We start from the raw sequence: 15,879 nt of genomic DNA on the forward strand, positions 1-15,879 counted from the left end.
TAAACAGGACAGAACTGGATGGACCATAAGGCATGTCTGCTCCCCCAAAATTCACCCTGAACATTGACTAAGGTTGAGCCAGGCAGTGGTGAATTCACCCCTACATGCACGTGTGTGTACACCCACATACGCGCGCGCGCACACACACACACACACACACACACGTCCTCTGGGCAGGTAGCCCCTTCCCCTGACCTCAGTCTCCGTCACTACAGGGCATGCTCTGACCCGTCTACCTGCCTCCTTCCTACCTCATCAGAATGCCTTTATGCCACCTGATCTGACACCCCATCCCCTCTTAACTAACTGTGCCCACAAGCATCTAGACAGGCCACAAATTAATCTGTGAGGAGTAAATCATACGCTGGCAATAGTGCTCACTCCTCCATGGGTTCAGAGGACTCTCAGAGTCACTGGAGACATCTCAAGCCAACTTGGGACACATTCAGTCTGTGTTCCAGGCCCCAATATCCCCCTTGCTTTGGGCACTGTCCCCCTTTTGTGGTCTCCCTCTCTTACCCATCTGTGTTCTCTCTTCCCTCTCCCCACCCAAACCTGTCCTTGACTTTTTATTCTCACTGAAGTCCAAATGACAGAAAACCAGTTGGATACTAGCTAACAGAAAACCAGCTGGATTGGTACCTACCTTACCCCTGAAGCAAAAGCAAGTCCTAATTTGCTTCTAAAATTGGAACGGGTCTACAGGTGAGAATGAAGATGCTTTCATCTCTAGCAGGAAGGTGGGGAGTGAGGGGGTATTAGTCATCATGGGCGACATTTATTCTGTTGGTGCTTCATCCTCTCCACTCTCCACCCAGCAGCCTGTCACTCCAGCCGATTTGAGCACCTGCAACCCACCAGGCTTTATCATGCATGGCTCCCTGCAGTCACAGCCACCAATCCCTGCTTTGCTCAGCAGACCCCCCCCCCCTTCAGACAGGTCTCAGTTGATAATCACAACCCTCTGGGAAGCCCCCTCTGCCATCGTGGGCTGTGAATCTCCTCCTCGCCCCCTCAGCACCCTGTGCCTCCCTCTTTCTACCACGTGGGATTTTAACTGTTTATCCTCCACTAGACAATGAGCTCCTGGAAGCCTGCATTCCCAGGACCTTTGCAGGCTCTCCATGTTTGGGAAGTGAATTACTGAAGGCCTTGTCGTGGGGGTGCTAAGTTCCATCTGCTCCTGTTGGGAACTTAAATCCCGTACTTCTATGCTACCTTTTGCCAGCAAAAAAAAAAAAAAAACACATATAAACCATCATTTCTCTGTCTTTGCTTGGATACCACGAAGCTCAGAACTAAATTTATATTAAATTAAATTTCATATTTAGCCAGAATGCTTTAATCTCAGATTATTGCTACAATAATCTCTCTGCTTTCACGAAATTATTGTATGCTTACTTTAACTGCCCTATGGTATTATTTTTATACTGAAAGTACCATAAACCTTTATGGTCTTAAAGTCCAAAGACTTGAATTCTAATTCACCTCTGTCCCTGATTAGTGCTGTTTCCTCTCTGGTTCTCTGTTTGGGTTTGGACTATATGATCTTTAAGGTCTTTGCCAGCTCTAAGAGGTTTATGTTCCTATAGATAAAAGCAGACAGTTTATAAATTATTAAAGAATGAAAAACCCTGTGACAGAATATGGCCTAAGTCTCCAGGCCCAAAGGAATGATCTCAGGTACTTGGAGTCGCCCTCCGAGGGCCCCTGCGTGTGGCCCAAGGGGAGTCCACAGAACAGCTGGGCCATGAGCACAGGCACAGAAGGGACAGTGTGTCCCCATTACACTGGTGGATTCTTGTAACACACTTTAGCATAGTAAAAGTTCTGTCTGAGAAGCCAGACCCCGAAAATAGCTTAAGGGATGGCCTTTCAGATCACTCTTACTCTGGTCACCACTGGATTTTTTACATTTCAAGCTCTTCACACCTTTCTCTCTGCCTTACTCACTTCATTCCCCACCACCCCCCCTCCTCTTCGCACCCTCCTTACATCCCAGCCTGACAGAATTGACCTGTCTTTCCGCCTCGCTCCCTGTCTGCCGCCTGAGCCTTGCTCTGCTGGTGCCCGGTGCCCGGAATGCTTCCCTCCCCCACCTGGACAAGGCCTACTTAACCTCCAGTATCAAGCACAGTGACACCCATGCTGTGACACTTTCTCTGACTCACAAACCAGATTTAGTTGTTTCCTCTTCTAGGCCCCATTATGCTTTGTGGCAAGCTCCAGTTACAGTTCCACTCCTGCGCTATCACGCATGGCCTGCGTGGATTGAGTCTCCTGCATTCGGCTGTGCATTCCCCGAGGCCAGGAATTGAATGTGTTATTCATCTCAGTATCTTCAGAGCCCATTTTAGATCATCAGTGAATGCTTTAGAAATGAAAAGGCAGAAGACTAAATGCCTCGATGGCTGGATAGACTAAGTTCTTGAAACTACATGGGAAGGTGCAGAAAAGCAAACCAAGAGACGCCAAAGACCAGACATGTCATTCTCATAGATTGTCCTCTGGGGGAATTCTGTGCCCCACTAGTAACTTTCATCTGTAGGGTGAAATGTAGGGCCTATCGCCCCTTTCCAAGTGGAAGAGTAGGAGTATCTCCATGGCAGAGACGGCTGGGCATAGCCCTGGGAACTTTTCTGCTCTCTCAGTGACAGTATCTCCAAGTGTTACCTGAGTACTGGGGTGACCAACTCTTCCCAGTTTGTCTGGCACTGTCCAGTTTTAAAACTGAAAGTCCAGCATTTCAGGAACCCCTTCTGTCCAGGGCAAACCAGGACAGCTGGCCATCCTCCCAATTATATTGCTGCCGCAGATAAAATCTGCACGTCCTAGCCTCCCCCGCAGCGAGAGGAGAGTGTGTGTGTTCAGCTTCTGCGAAGTGTCCTTGAAGGAGGGGGGCACCCTTCCTCTTCCCGCATTTGCCTTCATGCTCTCTGGAGCACAGAGAAAATGGCTGGGTCTGGACGAGTCATCTACACCCACAGTACAAGCTGCATGATAAGGATGGCAGAGCAAGTAGAGAGAAGGGGCCTGGGTCCCCTTCACAGTCCCGGACCGCCTGCATTTATATGAGGGAAATAAACTTGCATCTCATTTCAGCCATCGTTATCTGGGGTTTCTGTCACTCATAGCTGAACTCCATCTCAAAGGATAGATGAGGATCTAGATATCATCCTCATGTCCCCCAGTCCCTTGGATTCTGAAAGTGCCCTGTGTTGCCAGAATCAATGCCTCTAGGACAGAGCCTTCCTTCAGCCCTGACTGCAAGAACTGGCAAACGTGCTCCCCTGCTCTCTGGTAACATAAAGAAGAGTGACACGTCTAGTGTGGCCTGGGCTTGGGGAAGGAAAGAAATAGGAGCGCCCACCATCCTGAGGTGAAGGGCTCTTGAAGTGCTCCAGTGGTGTCACGTGTCTCCATGACCCCACAACACAGACTCTCAAGTCTCCCCACCTGTTTCCAGAAAGCCGGTGTTAAACTGCAAACATCATCCATGAGAGAGCTACCCTTGGCGTCATTTCGCTTTATCTGGAAAGAAATTGCCCCTGATCCTCAGAAAGAAAAAGTGGGGGTAGGAGCCCTTCGGGGCCTGGAGGCAGCTGTGCCTCAAGCGTAGGTGGGGGGAAGTCAGCGTCCAAGGGCCTGTTCTGGGCAAGGAAGGGAGCCCAGGGCCAGGGGTCTAGGCACAGAGTCAGCCAGGAGCACCGTGACTAGAATGCTGGTTTCTTAGGATTAGAAAAAAAGTCTTTAGACACTATTTCTCTGAACGTCTTTCTGTTCTATACATTTTGTCTTTTGCATTTCCCATTAAAATGTCTTTTGAAAAAAATCACAATGTCTTACCACAAAAAGGAGGAGGAAATTCTACCGTAACAAAATAAGGTGGTGGAAGGAATCCAGAGGTCTTTCTGAGGAGCAAGGGGGGCAGCGAGTGCCCCGCGCTCTGCCAGCTGTCACTGGCAGCTCAGCCCATCTGCAGCGCACCTCACTCTTCTCTTCACGTGCAGCTGGAATTACCAGCGCGCTGGTCAGCTGCTCTGACCTGTTCCTTCTTTCCTTGTTTTCCCTTGGTTGCAGAGGGTTAATTTAACCCCACTCCTAGGTTATGGCATGTTGTCCTCACCAACACATGCACGGCCTCTGTGCTGTTTAGTCCCTTATTCCTTTATCCCTGTCCCACCCTCCATAGGCCACCATTCTGACGTGCTTAATGACGATAGCCTTTCTTTCCATGTGGCCGTGTAGAGCATGCATGGCTGCTTTGAATGCGTACATTTTTAATTTATGCAAATGGTAACATGTCCTTTCTCTCCAGGTCTCCTATGTTCAGCTCGATCCCCACTGCTCTGTGCGTCATCCACAGGTTACCCAACCCTTCCCCTGTAATTGACACCCGAATGCCCCAAATTCCTACCACCGCAGATGACACTGGGATGAACATCCTTGCACATGTCACCCTATGGACCTAGAGAGAACTGGAGGGGGAGGAATATATATCCAGCAGCAGGATTGCTGGCCACAGGATATGCACAGGGCTGATATGGGAACATGAAAATGCTTCTGTATTGGCTGGTAAACAGCCATGCCTCCAAGCTCCTTGGGTATCCTTCCTGTTGCCCCAGCCCCTGCCCCTGAACCCTCCAGACTTTTCCACCATCCAGCAACTAAAGGGTTAATGTCTGGACCAACTAGAACTGACCGTCTTTCCAGCCGTTGTTAAATATTTTGAATATCACCCCTGGATGTATAATAATATGATTGTCTCAGTCCTTCACAGAGCAACCAAAAACAAGAACTTACCTGAATAGTCCAGTCTCCTATCCTACCTCTACGGAATCCTCAGAGCTACAGAAAGGCGGCTGACACTGCAGTCTGCATTACCAAAGTCATGACCTACGCTACCCTGCCCAGAGATGTGAGAGCCAGTGGGCTGTGACCACTCTTCTGATATCAGAACCAATGTCAGAGGCCACTGTCCCTGCAGATGAGGAGTGTTGCAGTCCACAGCCCTCTCTACCTGAGTGACCTCGAACACTCCACCTCTCTGACCCTCGGTCTCCCCATTTGCAAGATACTCCCCAATAGGGAAGGCAAGGGGTTCAAATGAGGTAATGACATGATACAGAGTGATAGAGAGGAAAGGAAAAGCCTTTTGGTGTCAAACTGAGCATCATGCTAGCTGTGTCACCTTGGCCCTTCCCGTGTCTCAATTCCTCCCATGTAAAGTGGGGACAATGACACTTCATGTAAGGTCTGTAATGCCATGTGCTGCGCTGACATCTTTAAGCCTCACAGGGCCCCTGAGGCTTATCCATGAGTCCCCCTGCTCTAGCCTGGCAGGTTCCACCCAGCGGGACGGGATCCTCGCCTGGCTAGATCCCCTACCAGCTGGACCAGCTGCACACCCAAACCCTAACTCAACCTAAAGAGTTTCACCTCCCTGCCAACCCAAGAAACTACTCGAAAAGCCAATCGCATCCTCCCAAGGGAGCCAATGGGCACGTGGCACCCCCGTCACTACAAAGCCTGCCTCCCACAGTCCCTGTAGGTTCATCCTCCTGAGTGTCACCCCATGTGGCCCTGCAGAGCATGGGCATCCTCCTCCCCAGGGCTGTATTTGTGATGAATAAACTGGTGACGAGCACCCTGCTTTCAACTATCTCATTCTGTTCAGGGCAGGGGCATCCTGCTTCACCAAGGGGGTGAGTAGGAGGTCATCAAAACAGATGCCTATCGTAAAGAGTTGTAAAATTAAAGTGAATGGTATACATAAAGCACGGGGCACCTTGCCTCGGTCTGGTAGAAGCTCCTGCACACAAACAGAAAAGCAAACAAGAACTTAGCCACAGGCGAGATGTTGGTGACAGCCGGAGGGTGGGGCACTGCCAGAACCTGGTGGGCATCAACAGGGGCTTTCTTAAATGTGTTTGACAAGACCTACCTTATGCTGAACGCCTTCACATTTCATCTCCAAAGAGGAAAGAACACATAGAAAAATGATTTCCGTTTACTTACTGCCATGAGAACTGTCATTCAGCATTGAAATGGTGACTGCTCAGGCGACATTACTGCATTCCCAGGATCTAAGAGACAAGGATATAGTATAATGACTGCTTTCCTCCCCAACGCCCCAGGAACATGGAGAAGAGGCCAGGTCTCTGGGCTCCATGGCCATTGTGGGGTGATCAACAGCCAGGGTCTGGCCAGTGGCAGAAACTGACTCTCCCCTCAATTCTGTCATTAATCTGCATTGTAAGTCACCTCATCTCCCTTTGACTCAGTTTTCTCACCTGTAAAATGGGGGTTTTAAACTTACTGATATGGCAGATACCAAGCTAAAGAAGGAAGTTTAAGAGATAGGATCAAAAAGACTGATAGCAGTTTCCTCCCTGAAAGAGCTCACAATTCAGTGGGCTGACACCATCTGGCTCATCCACCAGGCAGGGTGTTAGGATGACATAGCAGGATTGTAGCATTGACAGATAAGAGCACTATATGATGTGACAGGCACTGCCACTTGTCACTCAATTTCCATTCTTCCCTGCTGTCCAGTTTTTATAGGGGAACTCAACACATTACATTTCCCAGCCTCTCTTGCAACTCGTGTGGCCATACCAACTTTTAGAGTCAGATGTAAGCCCACATATTCTGTGACGTTTCCAGGGAGTCTGTTTAAAAAGAGGAGGTATGATCTTTTTCCTCCCTTCTAACCTACTGCTTAGAATGTAGATGAGCTAACTAGAGCTCCTGCAGGAATTTTGCGCCATGAGAACAATGGGTACACCTAGGATGGCTGAATGGTACCTGGGACCCTCACCACTTCACAGGGCTATTATATCATTGCTGCACACTGCCAACCATCCCACTTCTTCTACCTGAGAAATAAACAGCTACCTTATTTGTGCATGTGTGTATTGATAGAGCTGATTCCAATCTCAACTGATACAACAAATAGTTAGCACTGGTAAGTATTACACATAGGTGCAATTTTATTTAGCTCCTAAAGATCTCATGAAATATTTTTAAAGCTAAGGCTCTTCAAGAATTTTCTTAGCTTCTGGAATGTCAAGCGGTATGGTGGTGCTGAGCAATGTATTTTCACAACTACCTTTAGGAGATCCGAATCAATGCTTGGGCTCAGATTGCTTTAGGACTGAAAAGTCTGGAAAATTCTACCTTCTTCTAAACTAGCAGGTTGACTTCTAGGACAATAAATCAGCTATACAGGACTTGGGCCTACATGCACCCTCATTCACACACATATACAGTCACATGCATGCACTCACCTGCACAGATGTGCACATACTTTCAGGAAGCCACATGTAGGCATCACAGGCATGCACAGCCATACACAGGTACACCTTCATATGCATACTCAGTGACAGCCTCCAGCAGGTTCCCTGCAATTGTGAAGTCCCTGGGTTTCCCCATCAGCAGACCACTAGGCTATTATGAGTTATTATTTTCAATAACTTGGTATACAAAGCTGGAAGTAGGGTCCTGAGTCATAAAATACAAGAGTAAGAAAGCTGGGTGGTCAATCTTTGACCTTGGAGGTGGACTCATGGAAAAGCAGAAAGAAGAAATCCCCTCCCACACATCAGTCCCAGGGGCAGAAGGAGAATCCTGACGAGCCAGGGGCACTCTGGACATCACGAGGCCTCACCTTCATGGAGGACACTGCCATGAGAGTGTGGGGTACGCTCCTACCTGAGCCTCTGTCCTTCCTCCAGGGCCGCTCCTCTAGACAGCGTTATTAATTGATTCAATCACTGCTCGTATATTTTGATACCGCTTTGAGCTCAGCCTCTAGGTTTGATCCCATTCCTTTGAGAACCTCTCTGGGGTGTCACACTGTGCTAAGGATTTAGAAAAACGCAAAGATGAAGAAGATATAATCTCTGCTCTCAAGAAGTGAGCATTCTATCAGTTAATCAGTTGAGAAATAAATATTGACAGCCAACTCCATAAAAATGTATGGATAATCACAGGAGTTGATGCGCATCTAAAATGCCACTTACTACAGGTAGAACCTTGAGAATTCTCAGTTTTCTCATCCCGACTTTAGAATATTAACTTCTGCCCTCAGATTAGTAACCACCCTCACAAATTACTTAAGGATCCCCTCTACTGCAAACCCTTATGCAACTCATTTATTCAACATTTCCCACAAACCCCATCCAAGTCTTCTCCACATTAAACCCTGGAATATCTTCATCCCAATTCAGTTCCCAGTTCTCATCCATAGCAGATTAGCTGTCCATCTATTTACTGAGAAGAGAGAGGCCACAGGAGGTGTGGTCCTTCAACTTCCACCTTGTCTACCTTGAAGTCTCCCTGAAACTTCACACCCTCCCTTTTTCTCCTGCTTTGAAGAAAGAAGTTTATACCCAAGTACTTTGGAGAGTCAAAATAATGATGCTAATCGATCCAAGACTACAGAGAAAGGAAGTATTAATAAATAATCACTGCTACGGTCTGAATGTACCCCCCCCCAAAAAAATTTGTGTATTGAAACTTAATGGCCAATGTGATGGTATTAAAAGGTGGGGTCTTTAGGAGATGATTAAGTCATGAGGGCAGAGATCTCATGGATGGGATTAGGGTTTGTAAAAGGGCTTGAGGGAGCAGGTTCACTCTCTTCTGCTCTTCCACCATGAGGACATGGAATACAAGGTGCCATCTTGGAAACAGAGACTGGACCTGCTGGCACCTTGATCTTGGACTTCCCAGCCTCTAGAACTGTGAGAAACAAATTTCTAGTGCTTATAGATTACACAATCTTAGGTATTTTGTTATAGCAGCACAAATGTACTAAGACAATCACCAAGTAGCTAGTTTACAACTGTAGCATGCACTTCATAGCCTAGTGGAAATTTATAGGCTTCAGAGCTGTTTCCAGGCTCCATCACTTACTGCCTGTGTACCCTTGAGTATGTGACTCAACTTCCATTCATTAATTCATTCAACCAACATTTAAAGGTCTATTCAGTGCCTAAGCTACAATGTAACCATTATAAAATGGGAGTCGTACTAATACTAACTTACAAGTTTGTCTTGAGGCTTCTGTGCCCCACCAAGCATAATAGGGAGTAATAAATGTGAATTACCTTCTACTTTCCTTCCTGACCTTAGTACTCATACTCCTTTCTGTATATAAAGAGAAATTTTCCATAAACAAAATAAATTCCTAGTTGGATAATGAGGAGCATCAATATAAATCCTAGATAAACATCAAGGCATACCCTTCCACTCTCACAGTGAAGTATTGGGTTGTGAGTAATCTGGCTGAACTGAGTTCTTATTATATGTAAACCACCCCAGGGCGTGGTTGTCAAGTACTGCTACATGATAACAAGCAGGCTCCCTTAGGCTGAAGGGCTGGAAGCATGGCTTCCAAGTATGCTCTTCCTGACAATCAGAAAAGTCACATTTTCATTCATTCTTCCCCCCAGTCAACAAACATTTTTCAGGGCATTAACATTGTACCACGCTGGGTGCAAAGAACTGAGATTAGTACATGTGAATTTCAAGGGCACAGATTCAGAGATGTAAATTTTTAATTGTCTTGATTTCTCTATCACTGAATTTATGGCAGCAGAAAACAATTTTGGTAATTCCAGGTAAATCTGGTGATTCCTAGAGTTAAACTCTGTAAATTCAGTATCTTCCTCTACCCTCTTCCTTCCCTAGTCCCCTGATGTATCTATGGTCCTTGGAGGGCCAGGCATCACTCCAACAGTGGGGGTAAGTGGAGTAAAGTCCCAAGGATGGGCCTCTGCTGGGATGGGCCTCCCACTGCATGATACCCATCCCACACCACCATGCATCTCTGATGTCCACAAGCTCGCAGGGCCCTCAGTTGCTTGTTGAATGCATTCTGTTCCCTTATGGGCCTGACCCTGTACTTCCAGTCCATCGTCCCACTTACAGTACTTCTGAAGTATCTTTGCAGGATTCAGAAACTCTCGGCCCCTTTCCACACTCATAGGGTGCAAGGCAACTCTGTAAGGCACATTTAGCCTCTCAGTTCCAGATGGCTCACTCAGCTGCCACTACTCTTTGGCTCAGTAGCCATGCTGGAAGAAGATACCTCTATATGGTTTGCAAAGATGGAATTTGTAGCTTCTGCTCTGGGATCCTTCCAAACTTACCTGGGATATCCATCTTCCTCCCCCTGGTAGGGCCTCCACCAACTCTTTCAGGCCTAAATCCGAAAGGTCTTCCCTCCATCTCAAGGCAAGCTCTATAAATTCTATGTAGAAAAACTGGTTTTTCAACTATTCTCTTTCCCATCTGTTGTTTGTGCCAGGACTTGCCTCTTGAACTTCATAATTAATCCCTTTGTCTCAAAGTCATTGTTTTGGGCTATTTTGCAAGTCTAAAGTGAAACTCTGACATTTCTTTCTCTTTGCATTCCTATAACAACAATCCTAATCCTCCCTGAGGCGACAGGATGGCTCTGACTAAATAGTGGTAAGATTATGTACAATAAACTGTGGAAGGGGAAACATGCTGGTTAATATTTTAAAATATTATCTCACTACATATTAAACACATATTGTCCCTGCTTTGAAAAGCTCACAGTCAATGGAAATTTTCACCAAATAGTGAGTTAGGCCAATTGACCAGATACAATATAAACCGTAAAGATTGGCTATAATCAGCAAAAGCTCATTTATAAAGCAACCCCTAGATTCTATCTCAAACATTAGTGGGGTCAGGACAAGAGCATAAACAGAGGTCCTCAGCTCCTTATGAAACACTACTGCCTTCCCACTGTGGTTCTGTCCAACAGCACAAGGGATCCTCCTGAAAGACACCTCCACCCACACAGCCAAGATATCTGGAAGGCCTGGCTTCAGGACATGCTGGACCGAAAGGTTTTATTTTCTCAGATATGTTACCACCCAGAGACCCTGTTTAGGTTAGTGTCTCAGCTTGGTGGTCGTAGGGACCATAAGAACTAGTATAAATACAAACCCCAAATCTGAATGTGAGAGTAGAAAAGAATTATTTCATTCAGAACCCAAACTGGAATGGACAAGCTCCTTCTCCCTCAATATGTAGTCCAAGCTTTACATAAGGGTAGGAATTACTGTTTTATGACAACCCAAAATAAGTGACTGAGGCAAAGATCTCAATCAATGGGGCTTTATTAAGCCAAAGTTTGAGGACATGCCTGGGAAAAACACAAACCACAGACATATCTGTGGCTGTTTTTCCAGAGGGAGATTTGGGAATGTTAGTATTTAAGGGAAGAGGCACACAGAAGGAAAAAAAAAAAAAAAAAAGGAGGAGGGGTGAGGCCCAGGCAATCTAAATTTTACATAAGATAAGGTTAATGATTGAAGAGAAAAAGGGAATGAATCGATCATGTAGATATCCCTGGGTAGGTGAAAAACTGATTGATCTTGTCTTTTCTCTGTTCTGCACCTGGGAAGATAAACTTGTAATCAACATTGCTAGTGCGGAGTCCCACAGACTTTAGTTTTATGAGTTAGACTTAGGCTACAGACCCAAAGTTACAATTTGCATGTCCTTGTTTAAGGGAGGCCAGCAAAGAATTTCCTTACCAGGAGCAGCCATTTGTAGAACACTGAGGCCTTTTACCCTCCCATGGGGATCTAGCTGCTGCACAATGTTAGTAACAGCTGTTCATTTGGAAGGGGGTACTGTGTGACTCAGCCTCCAGGTTTGACCTTCCCTCTTGCAGAAAGAGTTGGGGTGGGTGGTCCTGAGACTTTTAGTTTCTTTTACAATATTCATTGAATTTAGAAGGTCAGCAAAAGATGAGTGGATATTGAAGAAAGCCAGGTGATTACCTTTTCTCAGAAAGGGGGAGCAATTTAACCTCAGAGGAATGGAAATCCATGTTTCACCAAACAGCTGTTTTCTCCCAGGGCTTTGTGCAAACACAGGGCGCGCAGTGGACATGGCCTGTCAGAGTGGTGGTGGCAGTGGCTGTGGCAGCAGGTTTGATACAGTTACTATGTTCCTGCTTTCTATTTCTTAACCACTCAGAGTGCCTTGATTTTTGCCAATTCCTAACTGTGATCTTCTCATCTCTCATGAACTCTGTGAGCTCCCAAGAAATTGCCCTTTGATTAAATTTGTCAGTCATTTTTCAGTTACTTGCAACCAGGAACTCAATCAAATTTGCCACCAGAAAGGCCTATTTCTTTCCCCTTGCTGCTGTCTGCATCTCTAAATCTCATGAGCTCTTTGCCAAGCTTTCTTTCTCCCCTATCTTGGGCAGGTTTGAGTGACATTATTTGTGAGTGCTGTGAGTCTAGCCTCCCACCTCAGTGAATCCTCAAGCCACCGGCCACGCCACCTTGTTCAGGAGACCAGCCCCATGGTCATCTCAGATGACCTGTGGTCTCTCCCTAGAGATGATGCCAATGTTCTAAGTGTGGGACTGGCAGGGCAAAAGACCTACACCTCTGTGCCTTTGCACTTACTGATGATAAATGCCAAAACTAACGTTGATTAGAGCTGGAACCCAGATCTGCACCAACTACACCTTGATCAGGACATCAGTAATAACCTACTTTACTACTAACAGCTCCACATTATGAATGGGGTATTGGACCTTGCCTTTAGATGCCATCTACAAATTCTGAAAATATCACATATGATTTTTCTTCTTTCTCCTGATAGAACACCATCCCTGAGCCTTTGAAACAGGTATCAGTATGTCATACAAAAGGCTTATTCAGGTCAGCAAACACTGATGTAAAATCCTGTCTATTTATTTTATTAGAGTTGCAACTGCTTTTCACAGGTCTCAGTTTATCTCTCCAGAGCAAGTTCAGAGGTTAATATCCCCATCCATCCATCCATCTGTCCATCCATCCATCCACCCATCTGTCCATCCATCCATCCATCTGTCTATCCATCCATTCATCTATCTGTCCATCCATCGACTCATCCATCCACCCATCCATCTGTCCATCCATTCATTTATCCATCCATCCACCTCAGCCCTGGAGGCAACTGATAGTCTGTTTTCTGGTGAGAAACCTGTAATCCTAGTTTTTTGTTGTTTTTTTTTTCCCCCCTAACTGTTCAAATTATCCCAAGGGTACAGAACCTTTTTATGTTGGAAGGCTGCATTAATTTAGTTGTAATCAAATAAGGCTACATTCAAGAAACTTCAGTTAGATATACTTAAAAATATACATTATTTTGTAAAAAATCTAACTACTATGTACTTAATAATTTCAAAAAATGAAAACTATTTGTTAATTTTAAATTTAACTAACCTTTTAATGACTTTGTTTTGTCTACTTTTTGTTGGAAAGCATTTGAATATTTGGTTGCGGGACAGAAGTCCACAGTTTCAGCTTCTCCTCTAGATGGGTGTCAGTCATTTGTGACCTTAAGGGTGTCTTAATTTGGGTTAGGTAGGAAAATGTAGATTTGCTGCAATAAGTGGTCAAAAAGCAAGAAAGCATTTTTTGGGCACGTTGCTGAAGGTGTGGGTATTCTACTGCATTTTTCCATATTGCAATTGGATCTTTCTTAGCATCAAACAATGACTTTAAAATCTCATCTACTGAGAACTCAATCAATTCCATCTGTAGTTCTTTCGGAGCCTTGGTGATATCAACTAGGTGAAGCTGAAATGCTGATTTGAGGGTGATGTCATGATTCTCAAAGTCAGTGAACCTTTCATTGTATTCTCCGATTAATAGGTCTGTGACAACTGCGTATTCTTCAAATGATACGCATATATCATCCTACTCATCAATGACCTTTGCTAACTGGGGAAAATGTTCATCCAAAATTTCCTTTTAAAGAAGTGTTTTGAAAAAAGACAGCTTTTTTTGAAATGCTTGGCTTTTTGGCCACATATCATATATGGATTTAGTTTGACCTTGCAAAGAAATAATCAAGTCATTTTGATTTGACATAATATCACACAGAAATGCTACATTCCTATAGAAATCTTTTTTCAATAATTCACGTTGCTAATACTGTTCTTCATAAAATTTAACCATCTGTTCTCACAGAGATAAAATTTTAGCTAACACCTGTTCCTGCAATAGCCAACACTTTAGAATGATGCAGCAAATCCACGCTGAATACCTCATCATTCAACTTTAGCATGTTAAGAAACTGATGATGCCATGTTGCATTTGCATGAGTCCATGTTGCATTTGCATGAGTATAGTTAACAACACTTATAACTTGTGGCAAAGTGTCACTTAAAATAGAAGCTTTAGCACAGAGATTTTGTTAATGCAAGATACAATGAAAAGAAATGAGAACATCCGGATCTGTTAATACTTTTTTTTTTTTTAATCTGTGCAATAAACTCTTCATGTTTTCCTGTCATGGAAGGTGCACTGTCTATACATACACCTGCTAAACTTACCAAATTCAGTCCAACTTCATGACATTTATCTTGAAGTTGTTGAAGATATCTATTCCCCATATTCTGTTCACAAAAGTGCCCAAAGTGAGTAGCAAAGAAAATAGCAAAGAAAATCTTCTGTTATGAGGCCGGGTGCGGTGGCTCATGCCTGTAATCCTAGCACTCTGGGAGGCCAAGGCGGTGGATAGCTCGAGGTCAGGAGTTTGAGACCAGCCTGAGCAAGATCGAGACCCCATCTCTACTAAAAATAGAAAGAAATTATCTGGCCAACTAAAATATATATAGAAAAAAAAAAATTAGCCTGGCATGGTGGTGCATGCCTGTAGTCCCAGCTACCCGGGAGGCTGAGGCAGTAGGATCGCTTAAGCCCAGGAGTTTGAGGTTGCTGTGAGCTAGGCTGATGCCACGACACTGACTCTAGCCCGGGCAACAGAGCGAGACTCTGTCAAAAAAAAAAAAAAAAAAGAAAGAAATCTTCTGTTATGATCCAAATGAAGTATAAAACCTGTGCCAAGTCAGTAGTACCAGTGGATACATCCAAAGTGATTGAATATATATTTGCCTTTGGAAATATTGCATGAAGTTTTCCTGTTAAGTTGAAGGCTAATTCATGCTCTAATCAGTTATGGTTCTCCTTGAAAGAGGCAGTTGTTTGTACTTTGAAACATTATTGGGGGTCTATGCATCCTACAACTTTGACAATGCATTCTTTCACAATTTCTACATCACTGAATGGCTTCCCTTTTTTCCTGAGTATATAAGCTACTTTATAAGTTGGTTCAGTGGCATTATTTCCCAGTCTCATTGCTGTTTGAAAGAATTGTCTTTGCTTTTACTTTTCATCTTTTAATTTCTACAATACAACCTTTTGCAACTCTCCCTCTAACTTAAAATACTGTGGTCCTTATGAGTGTTATAATGCTGATGAGCACTGAATTTCTTTAATATTGATATTGCCGTATCACAAGGCAAGCAAATCATCTTATCTTAGCAGAAATAAGATAATATTGCAAATCCCAATCTCCATTAAAAAATCTGTTTTCTTCCTTCAGCATCCTCTTGGTCTTCTTTGACAAGATGGGCTGCTAAGCAGACAGAATTAAAAAATACTGTCGAGCTGTACTGCTATTCACAAATTCCACTTCAAACAGAAACACAGTGCACCTTTGTCAAAAACTGATAACCGACTGGTGCACTCAACTCCCATAAACTCTTGCCAACCAGCCTCATGTAGTAGTGGTGCCAGTCAGGTGGGGGAAGTTAGAACTGAATCTTGAGTGTAGCAGCTGTCAATTTAGCCCTTATGGCTTGCTAATGTTCTAATTGTGCTGGTCAATCTGGGAGGATTATTTGGTTGAAGTTTCTTTTATTCTTTGGTATTTTAAATACATTAATTTTAAAAAATAAAATAAAAATATAAAAAAGGAAGAAAATGTATTAACAAAAATAAAAGGATTTGTTCAGTAAAATTTGGATTCAGTCAAAAGGCCACA

Source organism: Eulemur rufifrons, chromosome 19 (assembly GCF_041146395.1).
Source record: "Eulemur rufifrons isolate Redbay chromosome 19, OSU_ERuf_1, whole genome shotgun sequence".
NCBI lineage: Eukaryota > Metazoa > Chordata > Mammalia > Primates > Lemuridae > Eulemur > Eulemur rufifrons.